Below are 16905 nucleotides of genomic sequence, written 5' to 3' on the forward strand. Positions count from 1 at the left end.
ACGCGCTATCTCAGATGTGAAAACCCTTGCTCTAGGTGCATGGGGGGTGAGGGGATCTCTGCACCCTGCCCCGAGTGCCACATCAGCTCCCATGGGTCGGAATGGGGAACTGGGGCCGCTGGGAGCTGTGGGGGCGGTTGTCCTGCAGGCGGGGGCAGAGCTGCCTGCACCTAGGCGCTGATGCTGGCTACGTTGATGCTTGCGGCAGCCGCCTGCAATAAGCACCTCCTGACCGGAGCCTGAACCCCCTCCTGCACCCCAAGCCCCTGCCCTACTCCCCTCCTGCAGCCAAACTCCCTTCCAGAGCCCGCCCCCCAGGCCCCTGCCCCAGGCTCCGCCTGGAGCCCCCTCCCACCCTTGGAGCCCCGTGGCCCCCGCCGGAGCCTGCCCCCAGCCCGCTGAAGTCCGTGCGGGTGGGGGCGAGTGACTGAGGGAAGGGGGGCTGGAGGAGTGGGGGCGTGGCCCCAGAAGGGGCGTGGCATGGCTGTGGGCGTGGCGGAGGGGGCGGGCAAGGGGTTGGGACAGTTGGCAACCCCGGGGGGGGGGGCTCCGGCCCTGGGCGATCCCCAAGGGGGGGGGCAGGTAGCCGGCCGCGTTAAGGGGAGGAATTGGGCCGGGGCCAGCGGGGCGAGGTCACCGAGGGGCGGGGCCTAGTCTGGTCCGAATGGGCGGGAGCCTCGTGCGGGAGGAGGAAACGCCCTGGCCCAGCCCCTCCGAACGGCGAGGCAGAAGCCCTTCAGAGAAGGGTGGGGCTGCCCAAGGACTCCCCTGATTGGATGGGGGTGCGCACGCGCAGTTCGTGGCTTCCCCGCCGGCGCCTGTGGCTTGCGTTCGGGAGAGGGAAAGGTCGCGTGCCCTGTGAGGGGGGGGGGAAAAGGGGGGAAGCGCCTGCGCACCGTCAGGAGCGGTCACGTGGTACTTCAGCGCCAATGAGGCGGTACCGTCGGCGATAATTTATGACACCATCAAGCGGCTCCTCAGTCACTTGTCAGGGCTATTCCGCTTGCGCATTTCGCCCCGTTGATTTTGGTCACGCGCCCCTTCCGTAACACGCGTGCGTAGATTCGTTCTGGTCAGTCTCATCACGTGGGCTGCGGCCGCGCGCCTGCGCACGCTCCGCTGGGCTGGCCCGGATCACGTGGGCGGCCGGCGCGGCGCATGCGCGGTGCCCGGCGGCGCGGCGGTTTGTTGTGGTCGCCATTTTTTTGTTGCATTACTGGGGAAAATCCCGGGGGCGCGCGCAGGAGCCGCCCGACCGGACCGGGACCGCCGCCGGGGGCGCCGCCCGCAGCGGACGGGACCGGGACCCGCCTCCGCCCGCGCCGGGCCGGCCCGCCCGAGACCCTCCGCCAGGGCCGCTGCCGCAGGTGAGACCGGCCGCGACCCCCCTGCCCGGGACCGGCCCGACCCTGGGACCGGCGCAAGTCCCGGATCGTCTGCCCCCGCCCAGCTCAGACCGGCCCCCTCCCCGCCCGGGACCCCGCCCCATCCCCTCTCCCCGCCCCCGGGATCGGAACCGGCTCCGGGACCCGACCTCGCACGGGACGGGCCCTCCCCCTGCCTCCGGGACCCGTCTCGGCCCCTCCCGGCGTCCTCCTGGGATCTGACCCGGTGCCCCCGCCCCCGAGATCCGACCGGGCCTCTCGCCGCCCGGGACCAGCTTCCTCCCTCCCTCCCCTCCCCGTGACCGGCCCTGTGCCCCCGTGCCTGGCATCTCAACGTCCTCCTTTCTTCGCCCGGGATCCTCCCCTATCCCGCCCATCCCCTCTTCTCACTAGGGCAGCTGCCCCCCAGGAACCCCAACGGGAAACTGCCCCCCCCCCGGATGATTTCTTCTCTGCATGTCCCCCACCCCGAATCTCCCTTTCCTGCCAGGGCGGCTGCCACAGGGGAGATAGGCCTGGCACCAGCCCTTGGCTGGAGACCTGCTTCCCAGACCGCCATACCAAAATCCCCTCCCTCTTTTGCCTGGGACCTGACCCTCTTCCCCCCTGTACCCCCTGCCTGGCCCAGAATCGATTCTTTCCCCTGGTCCTGCCAGAAACCCCAGTTATCTACTCGGGCCACTGCCATGGGTGGGCCCACCTCCACCCCCAATTCCCCACCTGTCCTGGAACTGTCCTGCTACCCTCCCCTGGCAGGGACGCTGCCACAGGTGAGACCAGCCAGGGTCCCTGCTCCCTGCCTGGAGCCTCATCTGTCTGGAACCAGTCTGCTGTACCTAGCATAGATCCCCTCCTCCTGGGAAATGACTCCTTCCTCCTGCCCCGTTGTATATACCGTGGATGTTGCACTTGAAAGCCTTGCCTGCCCTGAAACTACCTTCTGTACCCGGTCTGGATCTTCCCTCCTGGAGCTGACACCCCAAGATCTAACTTTCCTCTGAAACTGATCCATCCCTGACCTGCTCTACCTGCCCTGGAACCCACCATAAAGAAAGTGAGCCTTGCATCTTGCCTCAGAGCCCCTGGCCCCCTGTATTTGTAACTGGCCCTGGATCCCATCAGCCAGGAAGCGACGCTCTGTTGCCCCACTAGAATCATAGAATATCAGGGTTGGAAGGGGACCTCAGGAGGTCATCTAGCCCAACCCCCTGCTCAAAGCAGGACCTGCCTGGAACTCACTGCCCAGAAAGTAACTTCCCCTTCTCCATAGCCCTCTGCCTGCTGTAGCTGCTCCTGAATCGGCCACTTGGCAACTCCCCCCATGACCTCTGGGAACACCCTGTACTTTCACCCGGGAACTCTAGCCCCACCTCCTTTCACAAAGCATTGTTCTCACTGAATGTCAACTGAAAAATTCCCTACGGGAATTCCACCCCCAAACTTCCTCCTGGAACTGTCTTGCCCACACCCGGGAGCCACCTGGGATATCTACCCATTGCAGTGCCCTGCCCCCCCCCCCCCCCATATTTCCCTGCACATGCCCCCATGAGAACCTTGATCCCACATGGGTATTCCTGATGTCTGGACCCTGGGAACCCTGTTACATTTGTCACCCCACAAAAGCACATGGAAACTCCTTTCTCTTCTGGTACTGCCTGGAAACTGCCCCCTCCTTCCTCTACACTGGTACCCACTTGAAAGCTCTATCCTGATGCTATCTGTAGACCCTCAATTTTTCCCCCCCTTAGGTACCATCACTATGTTTCCCTCCCCTTCTGCTTGGGTGGCTCTCTTGATCTTCTGTGGCACCCCTGAGAAATCTGCTCCTACATGCTGCTTAGGGCCTTGTCCCAATCCATGCCCCCCCCCCCCCCCAAAAAAAAAAAACAACTGTGCAGCCCATTCCTGATCCACTCCAAGGAACCTGGCCCCTTCCCACTTCTGGAACCTGGAATCCCTTTCATCTCACTTCCCTATCTAATCCTAACAACACTTTACTGCCATGGCCCTACACCATCCCAGGTATCACCCCCTAGCCCTACCTGACCCACTTTCACTCTCTCCCCAAGCTTTGAGAGGTGATGGGGTGATCTTGGTCTGGGTGGAGTTTTTGCAATTGGGGTGTGTGTGTGTCTGGGGTGAGGTCTGCACTCTATAGGGGTATCTGTATCTGTGCAGGGGGGGTTGCGCCTGATGCTTTGTGGGGATATTTGCATTGGAGTGCTGCAGATCTGGGATGAATCCCGAGTTTGAACAGGGACTGTGTGGTATGGATCTAGGATGAGGGGGTCTGGGAAGGGCTGGTGCAGGTCTGGGATGGGAGGGGATCCGTTTGGACAGGGCCAGTGTGATGGAGGGATCTGTACGGAGGGGCGTAGCTGCAGCATTTTAAGTATAGTCCTGCCCTCGGTTTCCCTTATTGAGGGCAAGTCTACGCTACAAAATTAAGTCGACCTAAGTTATGTCCATGTACAGCCACTGCAGTAATTGAATCGGTTTTACGTGTCGACACTATGCGTCTTGTGTTGGCGGTGTGTGTCCTCACTAGATGCACTTGCATCGATTTTAACTGCCAGTGTGGGGCATTGCTGGATGGTTTCTGAAAGGCAGCAACATTAGATGTAAGCAATGCCACCTCTACCTAACTAAATTGACCTAAGCTCTACTCCTCTTGCGGAGGTGGAGATGAGTCGGTGTAGTGGGCGAGATACGTTGGTGGGAGCTACATTTTAGTGTAGACACTTAACAGAGTTAGTTCGACGTAAGCTGCCTTCTGTCAACCTAACTCTAATGTAGACCAGGCTTGATTGTCCTGTGCAGTCACACACCAGCCAGTTCTCCCAGTTGTCCATAGAGTCCTCCCAGTAGAAATGAGTGGTGAAGACCCATTTCCAGAGTCAAACAGAAATATGGTTGTGGGAGTGGTGGGCCCCATTCCAGCTGCACAGATGCTGGAAGAGGTCGCGGCCATTCGTGCTTTTTGCAGGGCATCTTTACATGCACATATGAGTGCAGTCATTCCGGTTGTTTCCTAGCAGAGTTTGGAGAGTGTTGCTCCCAGGAAGTGGGGAGAGCAAAAGACTGTGTTTGGTTCATTCTGATCCGTCTGGGCTCCTTGACTCTGGGGTGCTGCCTGTGGGAGGGCAGCAGTGTGGATTTGGAGTTCTGGCACCGCTGGAGGGCCTTCGTCTCGCGGCTGGTCTCTGGCCTAAGGGTGTCTCCCTTCCCCAGGGTCTGCTGGTTTGCCATTGTTCTGGTGGACTGATCAGGTCTTAGCTACTCCAGAACTTGTGGCCTTGACGTAAGCTTGAGTGTTAATTTCCCTCGCCTCCTCATGGGCCAGCCCTTGTGAGTTTCTCTCTCCCCCCTTGCCCCACTCCCTGTGCCTGTCCTCTGCCATTTCCTCTCCTCCCCCTCCCACACAGAGGGTCTGTCCCCCATCTCTCCTACGGTTCCCACAGTGGGCTTGCTCTATCTCCTCACTGTCTCCCTTTCCGTGTTTCCCTGGTAGTAGAAGAAAGGGACTCCTGGAACAACAGTGGCTGTCTGTTTGTTCATGTTAAGGCTTAGTTGGAAGGGGATTTTTCTGTCTCAGTGGGGGAAGTGGCAGTCAGGGGCTCTCCTGGCTTAATGACTGGGGAGTTCCTAGAGTCGCCAGCTCTGAGAGGACAGCCATCCCAGTTCTTAGAGCACTAGCCGAGGACTTGGGAGACCCAGGTTCAGTTCCCTGCTCCACCCCAGTCTCCCTGCGTGGCTTTGGGCAAGTCATTTAGCTGCGTTTGTGCCTCAGTTTCCCCATCTGTGTCAGGTGGAATAATGGCCTCCTGCAGCATTAAAGAGTGTGAGGCACTCAGATTCTGTTGTGGTGCAAGCCATGTAAGTACATAAGATAGAGAGAGACCCCTTCAAAGTGCTGTAGATTAGCCACATGGACAACCCATACTGTGTTGTTTGGTAGTTGGCCCTGAGCCATGGCCCCATCCTGCTCTGGCTGGAGTGGAGCCCATCTCTGAGAATGCCAGTGCTGTTGGCTGGGCCAGGAGGAGGTGGTGGTGGGTGTCTGAACCCATCCCAGATGGCAGATGCATGCTGGGGCCACCCAAAGCATTTTAACTCTGCCACATGGGGCTGCCCTGGGAGAACCATGTCTGTCCATCACGGAGGGGATAATGCTTCCAAGTGAAATGAGCCTGTGTGATGGATGGTGCCCAGGAACTGATTGGAAGCAGTTTGGGGCAGGGACTCTCCGCTGAATCTGTGTCTGTACAGCACCTAGCACAAGGAAGATCTGGTTCATGACTGGGGCAGTTAGACCCTACCATAATACACTTAAACCCTACCGTAATACACCTAACAAAACAATAACATACAGCTCCTGGCCCAGTGGTGTCCTAGCCTGTTAGTAGGGCTCTTAGGTGTATTACAGTACCAGCTAATAAATAATGTGCCGCACCCAGCACAGTGAGGTCCTGGCCCATGACTGGGGGCTCCCAAGCACTGCTGTAATACACCTAATAAATACTAATATACAGCATCTAGCACAGTGGGAGCCTTGTCTGTGCTGGGGGTTCCTAGGCACTACCCTAATATACCTAATAATAACGTACAGCACCTAGCACAGTGGGAGCCTTGTCCATGCTGGGGGTTTGTAGGCATAGACACTACCATAATACACCTAATAAATAATAATACACAGTGCCTAGCACAGTGGGGCCTGGACTGTGACTTGGCCTTCTAGGGCTACCACAATAATAAGTGCAGTGCTGAACCAGGAAAGGATCCTGCCTCCTAACCCTCAGGGAGGGAGGTTTATGTCCCAAAACAGCAGATTTTATATCCCTCATTTTTAAAAAATCCCATGTAATATAATGCTGATGTTTTAATTATTCATCCCCATTCCTAATCCCTTTCTCAGTCCTGGCCCAGTTCTTATGGCGGTGAGTTCTGCAGGTGAACAGCGTTGTGTGTACAAAAACAACTTTTCCTTTAATTGGGTTGCTGTATCTTTTGCCACTCCAGCAATAATATGAAGAATCCACACAGGCCCGGCTGGGTCTCAAATAACCCTGGTTATTAAACACACACACACTTGCAAAGCCTATCTCACATATGTACTGCTGCTCTGGCTGGCTTCTGGCATGCAACACGGTGAGCACCGCTAGAAGGCTCACAAACTACTTAAAGAGTCACTACATGGTTTTTAAAGCAGTTGCCTTTTAACCAGATTGGTTGTGTGAAAGGTGAAGGGGGGTGTACCCACTCTTTATACCGCTCTGGTGCGTATCTCTAACCTTCTCTCATAAATCTTTGCTCCTGGACACACCTGTCATTCTAGTTTTATACTGCAGCCCATCATCATGGTACCTGAGCACCTTCCGCAAAATTAATAGCAATAGTATGTTCTCTTCTGATGGCCCCAGCCCTCTGAGCAGGTGCTTTGGAGGAGTCAGCCACGGTGACCCCTGGAGCTGTTCCCTCACCCAGTTACTTTTGATTTATGAGGCGGGTAAAAGTTTCTGGTGGTGCTCAGTTTCAGATGGGGGCAGAGTTAAGGTGCCCTGCCTGCCCCGACAGTGTGTGTGGAGGCCGCCACCCTGGGGGGTTGAACTGGGGACCTCCAGAACTAGAAGCATGAGCAGCTAGAGCAGAGCTAGAGCCAGGGCACCTTAGGTTTTTGCAGACTTGGCTTCTCTGTGGATTGAGTGCAGAGACGGAGCTGTAATACCCACTCACCAGTGGGCATTTCTGAATCTTCCAGCAGCTTGAGGCTTTCTCTAAAGTGCAGCCTTGACTGGGAACTTGTAGGATTCCTGCTGTGTGAGTTAGATATGCCCTGGCACTGAGACTTTGTGGCCATGGTGGCAGGAGAGGGAGGGGGCTGACCGTGCCAGAGACTCTTGCTTCATGATCCTTTTTCCTGGGAAGAGACTAGGGCCTAGAACTGCCCACGGAGCCGGGACAGCACAACGACCGTATCCTGTAAAGTGAGCGAGTGGCTGAGTTCTGCGCTCCTGAGTGCCCTGCAGCGCTGGGCGCGCAGACCTGGAGGTGGCAGGCGCCTGGGGTGCCATAGCAAGGCCCTGCCCTGGTTGTGAACATGTGGGAATGGCTGGGGATCCCCAGAATGGATCATGTGGTGGTGGGAGCTGGATTGCACCCCACCCCCCTCCGGTGTGACGTGTGAGTGATGGGGGCACTTGAGGGAAGTTGGGCAGTGCCAACCCCAGGCTCCAGGGCTGCCCTGTGTGAACTGCTTCATGGTGGCATGTGGGAGGGAGAGGTGGTGCTGTCATCCTGTGCCTCACCCCCACTGCTCTTCCCTGCTTGTGCCTGGGTGGCGCTGCGCTCCCGGAGGAGCGGGCACTGCCTTGATCCCTCCGTGGCGCAGTGCCAACGGCCCGGGCCCCGCTGTCTCTGGGGCAGCCGGCTGAGTGGGGAGCGGGTTATTTATAGCCCTGTGTTCCTGGAAGGAGATCTGGCTCTTCCCAGGCGGGTATTTTTGGAGCCTCTCTGTCCTGCTCCTGTTTCACGCTTTGTTTGGGCATAATCGTCCCCGCTGCATCCCAGAGAGCCTAGCAACACGGGCTGCTTCCCCATTGGCTCCCGGGGATTCTGACTGGCCAATGGGGAGCCTGTTGCCATGGCAGAGGACTGTTGCACGGAGGCAACTCAGAGGCAGGCGTTCCCTAGATCTGCTGTCAGGGCATCCGGGTTGCAGCCGCCTGGTTCCAGCGAGTGGCAGGTGTCCCTCAAGCTTGGGCTGCAGGGGCCCAGAGCGGGGATCTGCTCTTTGGGCAGTGGGACTTGATCACGCTTCTAAGTGCCCATCCTGCCCTGCCAATGGCCAGGTTTTACTTCGCAGCCTCTGGCCTAGAAGCAAAGTGCAGACATGGCCCTTTGCCAGGAGATCCAGGCACTGTGCCTTGCCAGCGTGGGTTGAAGTGCCTTGCAAGAGACACACAGTAAAACTGTCCTTTTCTCCTCCTGTCCTGGGTCACAGCTCGTCAGAGGATTGCAAATGGTGACAATTACATTTCCACCTTTCCGGTGGACCCCTGACCATGCGTCATTTCCCCCTCATTGCTGCACAGGGGGTATTCAAACTCATGAAATCCCCCCCGTGTGAGAGGGACTTTTTATATCCTGTGGGGATGCGATTTGTCCTATTATAATTATCCCCTGGTTTCAGGTACTTTCTAATCCAGGGAAATGTCACTGATTCCTGCAGATTCTAAGCTTTCAGGAAAATAGTTTCTAGCCCTTGTGATTGGGAAGTTAAACCTTCCAGTGGTGAAGCTGACAATGCAATGCTGTTTTCCTGCATCTGCAGGCAGACAGCCATGCCCGGGTGCCTCTGCTGCTGCTTATAGCTCTGCCAGGCTGCCACAGAACCAAAGGAGCCAGAATCACCCAGATGATTGGTCAGCTGTGAAACTGACAAGATTTGGGTCCGTTTCATTTTGCTTATGTTGGCAAAGGTCTGAGCAGCAGCAGAGGCAGGCTGCTCCCATCCTGCAGCCAGAGACTATGGTTTTGGTGGTGATGGGAGCTAATGTATTGGATAACTACTATATAGAGGCTGGCATAAATACTCAGACTGTAACCCTGTATGGTGTATGCAGCACCTGGCGTGGTGGGGGCCTGGTCTGTGACTAAGGCAGGACAGATAATTGAGCCTTTAAATTGTGATTTGAGGACTTCAGTAACTCCTGCAGAGGTTATGAGTCTGTTACAGGAGTGGGTGGGTGAGGTTCTGTGACCTGCAATGTGCAGGAGGTCAGACTAGATAATCCTGATAGTCCCTTAAAGTTTCTGATACACTCTGTTACAAGCATCAGCAGCCTGGGAGTGCTGCTTGGCCTTCTCTCTTCTCCCTGTGTATCATTTTATCATTTTTCTCCATGGCTCTGGGACTGTCCTGCTCCAGCCGGAGCTCAGAAATCTACAAACCAGTGAAGCAGCTGCGCAGCCCAAGCCCTGTGAGCCTGAGTGAGTTGGCGCAGGGCTGGCTGTGGGTTTGTCTTCGCTGTGTAGACATAGCCTTAGCCTCTCTGTCCTTCAGTTTCCCCCCATGTACAAAGGAGGTCATAGTGCTGTCCCACCACGTGTATGTTGTGAGATAAATACATTAAAGATTGTGACGTGCACAGATACAGCGGTGATGAGAGGGAATATAAGCATATAAGATACTTCCCTCCTTGTGCCTCTAAGTGAGCGAGTGGCTGAGTTCTGCGCTCGTGAGTGCCCTGCAGCGCCGGGCGCTCAGACCTGGAGGTGGCAGGCGCCTGGGGTGCCATAGCAAGGCGCTGCCCTGGTTGTGAACATGTGGGAATGGCTGGGGATCCCCAGAATGGATCATGTGGTGGTGGGAGCTGGATTGCACCCCACCCCCTCCGGTGTGACATGTGAGTGATGGGGACACTTGAGGGAAGTTGGGCAGTGCCAACTTCTCTGTGAAAAGGGGATAACGATACTGGTTTGTGAAGTGCGTTGAGGTCTATGGATGGAAAGAGCTAGCTATGAGCTAGGTATCTAGATAGAAAGGGATTAGTCATTGTTGTTACTAACAAGAATAGCCAGAGCTGTTATAATCAATACTGTGACCCTCTAAAACAATCCAAGAGTTCTGGGATATAATCCTCCAACTCAGACCTCTAACTGAGGAGGGAGCTTCCGGAGTCAGGTTATCCCATTCCTGCCAGCAGTGGGGTGTTTCATGCCATTTCCTATGAAGCATCTGGTGCGGATCGCTTTCTGGAGACAGGATACCAGGTTAGATGGACCCCCTAAGGTCTGACAAGATACCGAACTTGACAGGTCCCCTGGGTCTGATCCAGGCTGGTGGCTTCTGTGGTTTGATCTTTAATCAAACTCCCTTGCAGAGTTTTGATGTTGTTTGTAAAACACCCTCTTTGCATTCAGGTAAATAAGCATTGAAAAATGACTCCATTAGAGGCGCAAACCTTGCTCTGTGACTGCTGCCTTACGAGCAGCACATGCTTCTCCACCCATCAGAAGATTGGTACAGAAGATTGACTCCTGTGAATGGGCAGTAGAAAATAACTGTGTCTGTCAGCCTGTGCTGACTTTAAACTTTAAAGCTGTTGGACCCACAAATCAAGCCAGGTTTGGGCGGGTCTGTCTCCAGTTTCCTTGAGTGCTCAGTGTTATGCAGTTCAGCCAATACAACCATGGCTGCGTGTAACTTCCCCCACACTGAGGCTGTAATTTTCGCCCATGGCTTAATGTTTAGATCTTGCTGAGGTCCGTAAAGCAAGCCAAGTTTTACAGGACTCTGAGCGCACGGTGTTACTTTTGGCTACACGCATCTCCCCCAAGGCTGGGATTTTCAAAGGAGCGATGTGCCTGGTGTAGGCACAGTTTTTGTACTAATTGAACTATTTTGTGTGTGGGGTGGGGGAGTTATTTGCAACTGGTATCATTAGATGAGTACGGCCCCTAGCATGGATGCGGATATGTTGGTATAAATATGCCTTATAGTGGGGTAGGTATTTCCCCTTTCCCTGCATGAATGGATCTGGACAAATTGGAGAATTGATCTGAAATCAACAAGATGATATTCAATAAAGACAAGTGCAACATACGCCACTTAGGAATTAAAAATCAAATGCACAACTACAAAATGGGGAATACCTTGGGAGGTGGTAATACTGCAGGAAAGGATCTGGGGGTTATAGTGGATCACAGATTGAATATAGGTCAACAACGCGATGCCATTGTGAAAAAAGGCTACTGTCATTCGTTCTGGGGTATTTTGACAGAAGTGTTGTATGTGAGATGTGGAAGGTAATTGTCCTACTCTACTTGGCACTGATGAGGCCTCAACTGGAGTACTGTGCCAATTCTGGCTGTAGGACAGATGTGGAAAAGTTGGAAAGAGCCACAGGAGAGCAACAAAAATGAACAGTTTAGGAAACCTGACCTCTGAGGAAAGATTAAAATAACTGGGCATGTTTTGTCTTGAGAAGAGAAGACTGAGTAAAACCTGATAACAGTCTTCAAACATGTGAAGGGCTGTTTATAAAGAGGATGGGGGTCAGTTGTTCTGAGTGTCTACTGAAGGCAGGACAAGCAGTAATGGGCTCAATCTGTATTAAGGGAGATTTAGGTTAGGTATTTGGAAAAAATTCCTAACTCTCAGGGGAGTTAAGCTCTGGAATTGGCTTCCAAGGGAGGTTTTGGAAGCCCCATCATTGGAAGTTTTTAAGAACAGGTTGGACTAACGCCTGTCAGGGATGGTCTAGATTTATTTGGTCCTACTACAGTGCAGGGGGCTGGACTTTGACCTCTCGGGGTTCCTTCCAGCCCCACATTTCTATGATTCCATGAATAGTTGTAGTGATACATGGCACCTTTGTACACCAGTATAATTGCATCCACACTACTATTATTATTTATTACTTGTATTGCCAGAGTGCCTAGGAGCCAGGACCCCATTGTGCTAGGCGCTGGACAAACACTGGACAAAAAGATAGTCCTTGCATCAGGGAGCTGGCAATTTCAATACAGGGAGATTGTACTGCTTTAGCTAGATCAGGATAGTTAAAACGGTGCAACTTTTTGTGTGTAGACAAGGTGTGAGGCGCGATTCACATTGCCATTCAAATCTTCACTAAATACAGCCGGCTGCAGGGAAGCTATTTCGTGCTTGCCACAGACAGCAGAGCGCGCCAGCCTGCGAGGAAGGATGGGCCAGTGGCTAAGGCTCTTGCCTAGAACTTGGGAGAGTGTGGCTACATTCCCTGCTTCTGCCACCGACTTCCTGGGGGCAAGTCATGTAACCTGTCTGTAAAATGGGGTAACGCTGCCCTTCTTCCCAGGCTGTGAGGATGAATCCAGTGGAGATGGTGAGGTGCTCAGGTACTGCGGTAGCAGGATAGCACGATAGAGAGAGTCATCTGGTCCTGCTTGCCTTCTGTGTTGCATTGATTGTGAGTTCAGTTTTATAATACTTGGGAACTTCCCCCCGAGAGAGCTGGGTGAAGCGAATCTTACGCTTGTACAATAAAGTTATCAAGTCAGGCAGATTAAAGTTTGCTCCTTTTGCTTTTAACTTAGCTCCACTACGTTCCTGTCAGTTTGAATTACCTAATCCCTGTGTTCTAGTATTCCTTTTATGTCACAAGTTTAGATAGGGTTGTATATGTCTGTATCTGACAAAGTAGCAATCTCATTTTCCTTAAGCAAGGCCCTGCAGATGTGCTTTAATAACGAGGTCAGCATGGATTTTTCCAATATACTTACAGACTGCAGCTCTCAGCTATGCTGTTTTAGCTCGCCTTGCTAGCATATACTGTTGGGTGATGCTGTGAATTATTTAGCAGACTCGAAGTGCTTCTGCCTTGCTTTGTTGGCTTGGGAAAAAGGCACTTTTCACTTTGGTTAACTTGCGAAGTCGGACTTGGAGATTGGTTAAAGCCAGGGCTGTCTGAATTGGGTGGAGGCCTTTTGAGAATAGGTTTCAGAAGGCAAATCAGATTCACGAGTCACTAAATCAGCACAGCTCATGTGAGCGCTTAGATCAGCTGCACGCTCTGTGTACACTCCTGGGAAGCTCTTGCTGAGTTAAAATGCTATTTCATCTTCCCCTCATCCCAAACCTGACTCTCAAGCTTGTACCGCCTTGCCCACTGGCAGGGCGTTGGCAACGGACCTGCACCTTGGACCACTGGATCTCAAAGCACTCTCTACTGACTGAGCTAACAGACCCAACTCTGTTAGCTCATGGCCGCTAGCAAGCTCATCCACCTCTAGATGTGGCCCAGTCATCACTAGAGGGGGACATGCCACAGGGTGTGGGGGAGGCTACACAGCCTGGTGGATAGAATCCTGGACTGGGAGATTTGGGTTCTAGTCCCCACTCTGCTGCTGAATGGCCTTGGGCAAGTTGGGTCTCTGTGCCTTGGTTTCCCCATCCGTGGGGATAGTTTATAGACCCCAGAACGTGTTGTGAAGCCACTACCGAGCACATGTACAGGGTGACCAGCTTTAGCGCAGGGTGCTCCACTGGCGAAGGAGAAGACTGATAGTGTGTCTAGCCTGTGTTCCCTGGAGGTACACATGGCTGAGAGACCTCTGTGGACTAGATCCAGTCCCTAGTCTCATGAATCTTTTCCCTTTTGGGCTTATGCTTCCCAGTCTTAGTCTCTCTGGAGAGTAAAATTCTACAGCAGATGATAATCCTTCGCTTTTACAGAGCAGTTACCTTACCTCACTTGTCTGATTCCCTGCTATAGAATCATAGAAATGTGGGGCTGGAAGGGACCTTGAGAGGTCATCAAATCCAGTCCCCTGTGCTGTGTCAGGACCAAGTCAAGTCATCTCTGATGGGGTTTGTCCAACCTGTCTTTTAAAACCTCCAGTGATGGGGATCCTGCAGCCTCCCTTGGAAGCCTGTTCCAGAGCTGAACTCCCCTGAGAGTTAGAAAGTTTTTCCTAATATCTAACCTAAATCTCCCTTGCTGCAGATTAAGCCCATTCTGGCTTGTCCTACCTTTAGTGGGCATGGAGAACAATCCATCTCTGTCCTTTTTGTAACAGTACTTAACAGCAAAAACAATGAGGAGTCCTTGTGGCACCTGAGAGACTAACAAATTTCTTTGGCCATAAGCTTTCGTGGGCTAAAACCCACTTCATCAGATGCATGGAATGGAACATACAGTAGGGAGGTATAAATACACAGCATATGAAAGGATGGGAGTTGCCTTACCAAGTGGGGGGGATGGGGGGTCAGTGCTAACGAGCCAGTTCAATTAAGATGGAAGTGGGCTAGTCTCAACAGTTGACAAGAAGGGGTGGAAATCTCTTTTGTAGTGCTAATGAGGCCAATGTAAACAAGGTGGCCCATTTCAAACAGTTGACAAGAAGGTGTGAGTATCAGCAGGGGGAAATTAGTTTTTGTCGTGACCCATCCACTCCCAGTCTTTATTCAGGCCTAATTTGATGGTGTCCAGTTTGAAAATTAATTCCAGTTCTGCGGTTTCTTGTTGGAGTCTGTTTTTGAAGTTTTTTGGTGAAGAATTGCCACTTTTAAGTCTGTTATTGAGTGTCCAGGGAGACTGAAGTGTTCTCCTACTGTTTTTTGAATGTTTTAATTCCTGATGTCAGATTTGTGTCCATTTATTCTTTTGCATAGAGACTGTCCGGTATGGCCAATGTACGTGGCAGAGGGGCATTGCTGGCACATGATGGCATAGATCACATCGGTAGATGTGCAGGTCAATGAGCCCCTGTTGGTGTGGCTGATGTGGTTAGGTCCTATGATGGTGAGCCTTGAATAGATATGCGCTACAAAAGTGATTTCTACCCCTTCTTGTCAACTGTTGAGAATAGCCCACTTCCACCTTAATTTAATTGGCTCGTTAGCACTGACCCCCCCACCCACCTTGTAAGGGAACTCCCATCCTGGGACCCCACGGTGCTCAGTGCTGTATGTTATTTATTGTCTGCGTCACCATAGCACCTAGGACCTCTTTGCACTAGGTGCTGTATGTTGTTGTTTGTTATCTGCGTTACCGTAGTGCCTAGGACCCCTTTGCGCTAGGTGCTGTACAGAACAAGATACTTCCCATCTGGGTTGCAGGCAGCCAGCGCTGTGCGTGCTTCCCCATGCTCTGAGTTCCTCTCCTAAGCTACTTTGCACCTGCCAGGGTGATGCTCCTCCTGGGGCTGGCACTTCCCAGCAATGCCTCCTGGAGATTTCAGGTTTCACCCAAAGCAGCCCTGTCAGTGGGGCCCATGCATGGAGGAGGCCAGGACTCAGAGGGCTGGCCTGGTGTCCGTGCACCGAGTGCCCTAGAGCCAGGCGCCTTGTGTACTCATTGTGGATGTGTCCCTGCTGTAGACTCCAGTTCCTTGGGATGCTGTGGCTGTGGGTTAGTCTGATCAGGACCCTCTGCTGTCTCCCAGTGGGAGTGATTGGGTGTCATTCCCTGGGGCAAGTGGGCCTGTGGCTGGGTCATTAGGATGTTCCCAGGAAGCTGATCTAGCCAACAGCACCTGTCATAAAGTCAGCGAGAGATGAGCAGCTGAGCTCTGATGACTTAGTGCAAGGTGGCCACTGCTGGGCCCCGAACAAAAGGGTTTGATGTGGCTGTCACCCCCTTCAGGCGAGGCACTGTCTGCAGCAGCATCACCCAGCCGTTGCTGTTCCCAGCCCCAGCTAAGCCTCCCACAGAGAGCTGTTCTCCTTTCCCAGCCAGCTCCCACCTGAGCTGGGCTCTCTCCTTTCACCCCCTCTCTCCACGCCTGACTCCTGCTACCAGTATAGCGGTAAAACCGCTTGCTAGCCCTTCCCTGGCCAGCGTGAGGTTTGTTCACCCCGTGCTGCCCAGGGAAGGATGGTGACGATTCTATCCCAGTCAGGCAGCTGTTCAGGGCCCTGGGACTAGAGCTTGGTTGGGAGGCACGTAGAGAAGCCCTGTCAAGGGGGATGCTGTGACCGCTGCATGGGGGATGCCTGGGTTTCCCATGTTCCTTGCGCCATTGCAGTGTGCCCAAGTGCCATTCCTCCCCCAGGTCTAATTGAAGGTGGCCTGGGGGCCGCCTCTGTCTCAGGGTAACGAACCTGGTCAGGACAGGACCGTGCCTCCCTGAGCCTTTCCACCTACCCTTTCTTTCTCTGCACACGGCCCCACCCTGGCCCGTGCTGCACAGCTCTCTGGAGTGTGCTGGTGGCATTGTGGTGTGAGGAGACCAATCTTGGCTGGTAGCAGGTGCAGATGGGGCTGGCTGCTCAGCAAATGGATTCTGGTGGAGCTAGGACCAAGCCTGGTCAGGACCTGCTGGTTAGGCAAAGTCTTCTACACTTGATTCCTTTGTTTGGGTCTTTCAGGACTCTTCCCCACCCCTACTTTATTCCTGCAGTGTGTCTTAACTCCATAGGCAGCCTCTCTGCAACCCAGCGAGTGCTTGTTAAGTGGCTGCTTCCACTGAATCTCTCAGAAATAGTTAGCAATGTTGCTGGATTCTCTGTCGTTGTTAGGGTCCAGAGTGAACACCACAAGAAAGGGGCTTTTCCACTCTAGCTTGGCCAGAAGCTGTAAGCCAAATGCAGGGATCCCTGCGGAAGGTACCTTGGCCTGTGTTATAGAGAAGATTGAGCAGGATGGATCATTGTGGTCCCTTTTGGCTGCAACTCCTCTGAAGGGACCTGTTGGGGTCTCAGATGGTGTGAGCAGACTCTGCTTGGGGTCGGTGTGTCTTTGCAAGGGGCTCACGTTTGGTGGGAAGCAGAATGCCTCGTACAGCTGGATTTCCTTCCGGGAGGTAGCTGGAACGGGAGGCAGTGCGTTGGTGGTGGGGGACTAGCAGGCGGGCTCCTGTTGAGTAGCAGCACGGCCCTGCCCATGCAGGGCAGGCCGGGTTGCTCAATTGGTCACACTCCTGTCCAGCTTACTTTGGGGCTGTCGCTCAGCTGTTCATCTTGTCAGTTTCCTCTTTGCCATTTTGTTCAAACAGCTGCCTTGATCCCAGCCCCCCTTCCCCGCCGTCCTTCCCC

General features: G+C 53.7%; 1 protein-coding gene across 1 annotated transcript in view; it reads left to right on the forward strand.

Moving 5' to 3' along the window:
* Window positions 1-1280: 1280 nt before the first annotated feature.
* The window catches only part of LOC140902571 (dual specificity tyrosine-phosphorylation-regulated kinase 1B-like), a 31350-nt gene continuing 15725 nt past the window's right edge, over window positions 1281-16905 (forward strand). Inside the window, exon 1 of the mRNA XM_073322786.1 lies at window positions 1281-1367. The gene's annotated coding sequence lies outside the window, so the exon portion shown is untranslated. The remainder of the gene's footprint in view (window positions 1368-16905) is intronic.

Source organism: Lepidochelys kempii, chromosome 24, assembly GCF_965140265.1.
Source record: "Lepidochelys kempii isolate rLepKem1 chromosome 24, rLepKem1.hap2, whole genome shotgun sequence".
NCBI classification, from domain to species: Eukaryota; Metazoa; Chordata; order Testudines; family Cheloniidae; genus Lepidochelys; species Lepidochelys kempii.